A 9,489-nucleotide genomic window follows, 5' to 3' on the forward strand; every position below is an offset into this window, starting at 1 on the left:
GGGGATTTTTGGGGTGAATTTTGGCCTTTTTGGGTCACTCACGGCGTCTCCTCTCTGCCCGGGGTGCCCGGGGATCCCGTCCTTGCCAGAGGGGCCCTGCAGGAACCAAAAATTTGGAGTTTTCCCTCAAATTTGGGATTTTTTCCCAAATTTTGGGGTGGTTCCCCATTTTTGTGGGGAATTTCCCCTTTTTTTTTTATTTTCCCCCATTTTTTCCCATTTTTTGTTATTTTTACACCAATTTTTTAGGGTTTTTTTCTCCCTTTTTTGCTCAAATTTTGGGAATTTTCTCCTTTTTTTTCAAATTTTGCTATTTATTTCCCGCCATTGTTTTAGACTTTTGTCCCAAAATTTGGGTTTTTTCCCCATTTTTGTTGGTTTTTCCTCCATTTTTCTATTTTTTTTTCCAAATTTTTGGGGTTTTCCCCATTTTTGGTGGGGTTTTATTCCAAATTTTGCTGCTTTTACCCAAATTTTGGGGTTTTCTCCACGGAATTCTGGGATTTTCTCCTAAATTTGGGATTTCTCCCCACATTTGATTGGTTTTTTCCCAGAAAATTTTGGAATTATTCCAAGATGTTGGGATTTTCACAATTTTTGGTTGTTTTCCCCCAGATTTTGGGTATTTTTTTTTCAATATTTTGGCTTTTTTTTCCCCTAAAAACCCCTCAATTTCAGGGGCTTTCCCCCAAATTTTTGGGGATTTTCACCTAAATTTTTTGATTGTCCCTCCCCTTTTTGTGCTTTCCCCCAATTTTTTTACCAATTTTTACCATTTTTTCTCTAACTTTCAGAGATTTTCCCAAAATTTTTGGGATTTTTTCCCCCCAAATTTCAGGATTTCCCCACAAGTTTTGTGGTTTATTTCCAAATTCTCTTGGATTTTTTCCCCCAAATTTTGGGATTTTTTCCCAAATTTTCCTTTTTTCGCCTTTCCCCCCCCAAATTTCATGTGTTTTCCCCAATTTTCATCTTTTTTTACCAAAATTATCAAGTTTTTATTGGGGTTGTCCCCAAATTTTCAGAATTTCCCAATTTTTAGTGTTTCTTTTCCTCCTTTTTTATGTTTTTATTGCCAATTTCTGGCCTTCCCCCACATTTTTGAGATTTTTTCCCCCCCCTTTTTTTTTTTATTCCCTCCAAATTTGAATAATTTGAATTTTTCCCACAATTTTTATTTTTTTCCCCATTTTTGGTGGGGTTTTTTCCCCAATTTTTTGGTGGTTTTTCACATTTTTTTTGGTGCTTTCCCCAAATTTTGAGGTTTTTACCCAAAATTTGGATTTCCCCCCATTCTTATTGGTGTTTTTCCCCATTTTTTTTCCAAATTTCACGGGTTTTTTCCCAAAATTTGTAATTTTTTCCCCCATTTTGTTGGCGTTTTTCTCCCCAAAGTTTGTGTTTCCCCCAAATTTCAGGTTTTTTTCCCTAAAATTTGGGATTTCCCCCCAATTTTTGGTGTTTTTCCCCAAATTTCAGGGTTTTCTCCCAAAATTTGGGATTTCCCCCCAATTTTTGGTGTTTTTTCCCATTTTTGGTGATTTCCCCAAATTTCACAGGTTTTTTCCCAAAATTTGGATTTTTTGCCCCATTTTGTTGATATTTTTTCTCCCCAGAGCTTATGTTTTCCCCACATTTCAGGTTTTTCCCCCAAATTTGGGATTTTTTTCCCAATTTTTTTGTGGTTTTTCCCCATTTTTTTGGTTTTTTCCCCCAAATTTTGAGGTTTTTTCCCAAAATTTGGCATTTCCCTCCAATATTTGGTGTTTTTTCCCATTTTTTTGACGTTTCCCCCAAATTTCAAGTTTTTTTCCCAAAATTTGGGATTCCCCCCTTTTTCTTTTATTTTTTTCCCCATTTTTTGGGGTTTTTTCTCCAAATTTCAGGGTTTTTTTCCCCAAAATTTGACATTCCCCCCCATTTTTTAATTATTTTCCCAATTTTTTGGGGTGTTTTCCCCAAATTTTGAGTTTTTTCCCAAAATGTGGGTTTTTCACCCCATTTTCGGTACTCACGGGGGGTCCCTTGGGGTCGGGGAAGCCGCCGGGGCCTTGGGGGCCGGGGGTGCCCTGGGGGGGGGAGGGGAGGGTGAAAAATCCCCCAGATTCCACCCAAAATCCCAAAATTCCCCAAATCCCACCCAGAAACCCCAAATCCCCAAAAATCCCCTGAAAAATCCCAAAAAATTCCCCAAAAATTCCCAGAATCCCACCCAAAAACCCCAAATTAAAAAATATTCCCACAAAATTCCCTAAAAATTCCCCCAATTTCCCAAAATTCCCCCAAAAATTCCCCAAATCCCAAACCCACCCAAAATCCCAAAATTCCCAAAATCCCACCCAAAAACCCCAAATCCCCAAAAATCCCCTGAAAAATCACCCAAAAAATTCCCCAAACTTTCCCCAAAATTCCCAAAATTCCCCAAATTCTCCCCCCAAATTCCCCAAAAACCCCCAAAATTCTCCCAAATTTCCCCAATTCCCCCCAAAATCCCCCCAAATTCCAAAATTCTTCCCCAAATCCTTTCAACAGACCCAAAAATTCCCAAATTCCCCAAAATCTCCCCCAAAAATTCCCAAATTCTCCCCAGAATTCCCAAAATCTCCCCAAAAATTCCCCAAAAATTCCCAAATTCCCCAAAATCTCCCCCAAAAATCCCCAAATTCTCCCCAAATCCCCCCAAAATTCCCCAAATTCCCCAAATTCCCCCAAATCCCACCTTGGCTCCGGGGTTCCCGGTGGCTCCCCAGTAAATAATCTAATTTGGATAGAAAATCTTCTGGTGCAGCCTTTGATGAATACACATCTGTGAGCGGAAGTGTAATTTCTGGCTTTGCTCATGATGGTTTGTAAATCCAAGCCATAAAACCACAGTGTCTCCATGCACCTTCAGCCAGCCGTAAATGGGAGTGCAGATTTCAGAAGCAGAGCGGTGAAAGTGCAGCACGCAGTTTCCAATTTCAAACATTGATCATGAGGCTACTACCGTTTCATGGAGTCTACTCATAAACACACTTTGTTCTTTGTAGAAATACTTTACTTTTAAGATCGTAGCCATGGGGGGAGTAAAAGGGATCTCAAGAGGTTGAGCAGTGACAAGCCCTATGAGACAACGTGGCCATCACTGGACCTTCCTTCCTAACTGCTAGTTCAGCAGTCAGTCCTTTGGAATTTTGTGTTCTTAGTTCATACCACTGAGCGGGTACTCTACTATTTTTTCATAAAAATCGCAAAGATCATTATTACCAAATTGCTGGTTTTGCTGCCAGCTGGCCTGATGATCCACACCTCTTTTTAAAAACTAATTGCTCATGTCCTGGTGGGTACATACGTGACCGTTCCTTTGGGATGTTAGACAAAGACTGTATTTTAAAGCTGTATAAAACATACAGTGATGATTTTCTTAAATTTTGGTTTTTTGATGGAGAGGATGAGATTTATCTAAAAATACACTATGCCTCTTGCTCACTATGAGATGTTACTGAGTAATCATTTTAATACAAGAGCATAGTATTAGTAATCCATATGAGTTATTACATTTCTCACAGAATTCTGCAGCCATGTTTATGTTCTTGCTTGGCATGCTGACTTTTGTTATAATTATTTCTGGAGTAAATAGCACTGACCTGTTTGCTATGGACGATTTCTGCACAGTGTGCTTGTGAAAGAGTAACATGAATGCAACTTACTTTCTTCCTTCTTCCTTCCTTTCAGCCAATCTGAATGGGAACAGCTGCTGACAAACTGTAGTGCATTTCTCTTCTATGGGATGGAGAGATTCATGTCTCACGTGTTGCTTCATTGGTTGGTTGCTATGAACATGCCAAGTAAGATAAGCAAATTGAGAAATATTTTTAATTGCACCAACTTTTATTCCTAGATGTGTCCTATTGTATCATTACCACAATATTGATGTTGGCAATTAAGGGCTTTTTTTCTAGATCCAGGGTTTTTAGTCAGAGAACCTTTGTATTATGTAGGTTTTATTCTGTTGCACAGCTTTGTTGTAAATCCTCACAAATAAGCTTCTTCACTTCCATGTGTTGGAATTTCTTAGGTTTCAAAAATTAAGTCAATATGTAATGGTTTTCTCAGTAAACCATCTCATTTTCTTTGGAATTTATTATGGGTTGCAAGGTATTTTTTAATGGTAAGAACAACCTCTGCAGTGCCACTTCAAGTGTCAAAATTCCTAAGTCTCTGCTGAGGCAAGCAAGAATTGTCCATCATGGCTAGGTTAATGCTGAAGGATTACTCTGATATTACAGAGCATTTGTAGACTCTGTAAGGTCTCTGTACCCTCTGTAGAGAGTATTTTGTATCTGTTTCTTCACAACTAATTAGTCTCTCTGTTGTGGCATAAGGCTTAGATTCAGGACTGATTTTTAAGATTAACAATCTTCATTTCTCCTACAGTTTTCCTTGCACAACTGGAAGAGTCTTGATGGCAGAGTTGTGCTGAATTTGTCAGGGTAGCTATATTGTGTTGGCATGTGAAAGTGAAACACACCAGATTGTGAAGCCCTGTAGAGCAACAGGAAGCTTCTTCATGAAGCTTTGATTTTAAAAGTGATTTAAATATCTATATGTAAATAATACAGGAAATAAGAAAATATGTTTTCTCTGTATTGATGGATCATGTCTCAGGATGGTGTTTCAGATATCCATAGACCAGATATTTACTGGTCTGGCAACTTTTGGAAAGTTGTTAAACCTTACCCTTTTTCCTACTCTTAAAATATGTCAGGATTAATTCTGTCTGAGATTTCTGAAAGTTCTAACCTAGACCAAATATTATGAAGTATTCGGATTGGCCATTTACATGATGAAATAAAATATATAATTGCTAAATCTGAGCATGAGACCAGGCTGACAAAGAGAATGCAGTGGTTTAGCAAATCCTGAAATGCAAGATTATGATTACAAATTAACCTTGCTTTATGTGGGGTGTAATTTGGGAAAGTCTAGTGAGAGATATTATACTTCAGGGAAAATAACCAGTTAATCATTAATAGGTTAAGGTATGACTGCTTAAGGGGCAGAGTTACAGAGCAGATCTCTTGTGATCAAGAGATTGATCACAAATTAAGCAACGTACCCTTGTTAGTGTGAAAAAACCCCCAAGGTGTGTATAGGGGTAGCTGTGCAGGAGTGTTACACGCAAGCTGTGTGAAATAATTTCCCATTCTACACAGTATTCTGAAGGTCTTAGCTGGAGAAAAATAGCAACCACATGGAAAAAGTTACTGCTGGAGACCATTGGGAGTGGTCAAAAGGCTGCACTACAGATTTCGTGCTCAGTTTTATTAATAAACATGTATGCATTGATATGTTTATATGCATTTAAAACATGCTTTCAGAGAAGAGACTGACGTATTGAGAGGAGATATGATAGAAGTTTTAAGTGTGTCAAAGACTTTCCAGGCAGAGAAGTAATTTCCTTCTCATCTGCTTGGGATAGGAGAATAAGTAACAGATTTAAGCTACAACAAATGAAACAGAAGGCAAAACCTTTCAATTCTGAGAGGATTCTGAGTTGTTTCACTGGAGACTTTTAAGGAGAATAAAGCATATTAGGGATGTAACTTGGTTGTAAGTTCTGAAGAGGAGCTGTAGTGCAAAAAAATTTCTATGCCTGTATACCATAAACTCTTCCAAGAGTTCATAACTACACAGTTGTGTCACACAGGTCATTGACTGCAGTAGGATGGTATGTGGACTTCCTTGCCAATTATGCTAATGTGGCATAGGGAAAAAAACCCTGCAAAACACTATGGAAAAATGTAGCAAAATTACATGAAATAATGTAGCATTACTATTAGTGTACTTTTACATAATACTTGACAATTGCAGCTTAAATATGTGGATTTTATACTAGTGGTTCAGACTGTGTTCAAGAAAGTAATTAATTTACAAAAGGCCTGATTTACTTAAATTATTATGGTGGGTGTTATTATCAGTGCAAACACCATTGCTATATTTTTTTCTAGAATGCCGTTTGGTGTTTCTTCTTGATCTGGTAAGATCACAGCAAAGTTACCAAAGAATTGCAAACTCTGATTCCCACAAAAGGTAGGTAAAGTCAATTTCAGTAAAGTCCGTAATAAAGTAGATTATTTCAAATGAAAGTTAAAATTTTGAGTTGTGAATATTATCCTTTACTTCTGCAAGAAACAGAGCCTCTTTATAAAGAAGGACTATAAAGGACTATTATAAAGGACTAAATAGGATGAAAGCTCTGTTAGAAGGCAATGATAAGAAAATATGACACAGAAACCTTGCTACATTATGTATACCTCACAAGTCTGAGAACAAGATTCTCAAAATGTTCTAATTGAATATATAAAATTTTCCTTTGACAGATAAACCTCTGAGGGTTCATACATGGAAAAATTTAACAATCAGATTTTTATTTTAAAAATTATTATAACATGTAAAATAAACGGTTCCGAATTTTTAATATTAACTGCAGGGGTTTTTAATCTTGAAAAGCATTTCAGTATTTTCATTGCTTTTAAGTTGGCAGGTGGTAGAGTTTACATTCTTTTATTGCATGTCCATTATAAATTCTTGACAGGTGCCACAGTGTCCTAATTTTATTTATTAATTATTTAGACCATGCTGATTTTTCAGAAAACCTGATTATACTCTTGAGGGACGAGACACCTTGCAGAGGGATGTAGATAGATGGGAGCATTGGGCAGTTGACAGTGACATTAAATTTAGCAAGAGCAAATGACAGACTCCTCACTGGTGACAAAGTAATGCTGGACACAAGTGTAAATCTGGAGAGGGACAGCCGGAGAGCAGCCCTGCAGAAAGGCACTTGAGGCTGAGCCAGCACCGTGCCTGGGCAGCAACTGAGCAAAGCACATCCTATGGACATAAGTATCTCTTGACTTTTCTAATTATTCATTCCATAAAAAAGAAATAGAAAAAAACCTAAAAAATACTTTTTAATTAGTGCAACAATGCATAAGGTAAATCTAGTTGTCTGTGAAATAGGTTATACACATATCTACATATGGAAATATGCAGATATGTGAGTGTATAAACAAACTCATGGTATTTTTATATCCTTTTTGATCCCAGCCATTTCCTAAAGTAAACCGAAACACACTTCCTTAAACTAGTTTTTCAAACTCAAAAATTTTGAAGTCTCAGTTCAACAGTTTAGTGAATTTATCAATAAGAGTTACATGTCTAAGTCCAAAAGCTGAAAATTGAGAATAACATTAATTTTAAAAATGGGTCACATAAACTTCATAGACAATCAGATAGCATCTCCCCAAAAGATTGCAGAAAACTTTCATTATCATCTTTTGATAAAGTTACTATAAAAAGCAGGTCTGAATAAAACCAAACTGCAACCTTCTATTTGCTGCAGTTTCAACCTTAAGAGTATCACTCCCCTTTTATAACTAAAATAATTTTGCTGAAGATGCTTACTGAAATATTCAGCAGTAAAAACTCAAATCACCCATTGCATGTGATTTGCTTTTAAGCCTTCGAATCAACACCACACTTATGACAAAGAACAAGACTTCAGTTCCTGCAATATTTTATGTCTAAACATGTCTTTTCACACCTGATTCTCAATTTTTTTACTGTCTTATAAAAGATATTCTGCAGTGTTTTGTAAATGTTAGGGTCTTACTACTCCTTTCAGATTTCCAAAGATGTCCAGATCTACAATAATAGGACAATAGAGTAAATCCCATGGTAAAATTGCATAATTAAAAAATGTTGAGAGATTACCTGAATTCATTGTATTAAATTCAAAGTGACATACGAATGTTGGAAAGCACTTGATGATCGGCATAAAAGAAAATGCACTCTTGTGGGAACTCAGTACATCACTCTGGATGTCCAGAGCTACCGAGACAACCCTTGGGGGGCTCGGAGGCCCTGGAATGTTGCCAAAAGTACCTGGTGGCTTGACTTTGATCCTTTTAAAGAAATGACACCTGAAGGTGAGGAGATGAGAGAATTTCAGGTCTGAATGGTGAGGGGATGTTATTCACTTGCTGGAACTTAAGTTAGAATGCACTGTACAGGGGGGTTTTATGTGTTGTACAGGGGGGTCTGGAATTCTGTGCATGGATCAGGAGTCCCAAGATGGAGGAATTTGGGCGTGCCCTGTCCTTCTTCTTTCTTCTCCTTGGCATCCATGTTCAGGATGATGTTGGCACGTGTGGATTTGGTTCACAGAAAGAGTACACTTGCCAACAAGGGCAGAAAGTATTGGGAAGTAAAGGTAAATATCTAATACGTAGTTTTCATTATAAAAGAGACAACCGCCTCGTGGGCGGGAGAGAGTGCCTTTGGCTGTCTTGCTGATCAGACCTCGGCTGGACAGACAGAAAATCTTTGTAGATAAGAAATAATAAACTCGACTGAAGACCTAAAAGCAAGAGTCCAGACTCCTTCTTCGAGAGTGCGGCCTACCCAGAACCACTTTTTCCCGTGCTGGGGCAGAGACAAGCGACAGCCGACCCCAGCAGAGGGTGCCCAGCAGAGGAGCTGCAGTGCTGGAGCACAGCACGGAGGGGAAAGCCCCAGAGCCTTGGGCTGAGGAATGCACTGGCAGAGGGACAGCAAAGGTGCAGGGCCTCATGGCATCCCTGCCTGCTGCTGGCCCAGCCGCGGCTCACTGGCCTCACCCTGGAGCAGGAGTTGGGGCCCCTCTGCTCACTCCCTCCTTGGCAGAGATTGTGCTGGGGCTGGCATTCAGCCCTGAGCAGCCTCAGCCTGAGGCATCACAGCCAGCCCTGGGCTGCTGTGAGCCAGGGAAACAGGCTGGGCTCCCAGCCCTGCCCAGCCCAGCAGGGCCTCTCACTCACCCGTCTGCAGGGGCTGCACCATTGTCACCTCGTAGGGCTCCACTGGGGAGCTGCTTTCCTGGGGACCCCCGTCCTCCTCCCAGGCCACCCTGGGCTGGCTCGGGGCTCTCCTCTCCATGATTTGGTAGAAAAGAAAAGTCTGGTAGCGGAGAAAGGGGAAATAAGAATCGTTTGGGAAAATCCTCAGCACCACGGGGCTGCTGAAGAAGCAGGGAAACTCTCGAGCTTGTGTGTAGAGGCTCCTGGCCAGCTCTGTATTCCCAAACTATCCTCTTCTCCCCCTGTCCAGCTGGACACTGACCACAGGGGCAGCAGTGGGGTGTCACAAAGGGCTCCCCTGTGACACAGCACCTGCCCCCCGAAATGGATCCAGGTAACCATTGACATGGAACCTGCCCCCAGCAACGGGCCAGGGACCCGGGCAGGGAGGCTCTGAGTGTCCCTGGGGGCATGGGCACAGCTCAGTCCTGGGCACACAAAGTGCTCCCAATGGACTTCCAGGCCCCCTTTGCCCTCCTGTCCCCTCCGCACATCCCTGGTGCCCTCCAGCATGCCCCAGAGCCCTGTGTGCAGACACCCCCACATGCCCCCAGGATGTCCCTGCGTGAAAAACAAGGTTCATTCTCCTGTAAAACATTCAAAGTTT

At 40.2% G+C, this 9,489-nt stretch overlaps 1 long non-coding RNA gene across 2 annotated transcripts; it reads right to left on the reverse strand.

Moving 5' to 3' along the window:
• Positions 1–1,863: 1,863 nt before the first annotated feature.
• On the reverse strand, positions 1,864–9,132 carry LOC135308427 (uncharacterized). 2 transcript variants are annotated; one of them, XR_010368857.1, is made up of 4 exons: positions 8,844–9,132; positions 3,690–3,812; positions 2,720–2,887; positions 1,864–2,069 (listed from the first exon to the last, which is right to left on the reverse strand). It is a non-coding gene; the product is annotated as an uncharacterized LOC135308427 (long non-coding RNA). The 2 variants fall into 2 exon arrangements; XR_010368856.1 differs by lacking the exon at positions 1,864–2,069 and having other exon boundaries at positions 2,083–2,887.
• Between the last annotated feature and the right edge of the window lie 357 nt (positions 9,133–9,489).

Source organism: Passer domesticus, chromosome 10 (assembly GCF_036417665.1).
Source record: "Passer domesticus isolate bPasDom1 chromosome 10, bPasDom1.hap1, whole genome shotgun sequence".
Lineage (NCBI taxonomy): Eukaryota > Metazoa > Chordata > Aves > Passeriformes > Passeridae > Passer > Passer domesticus.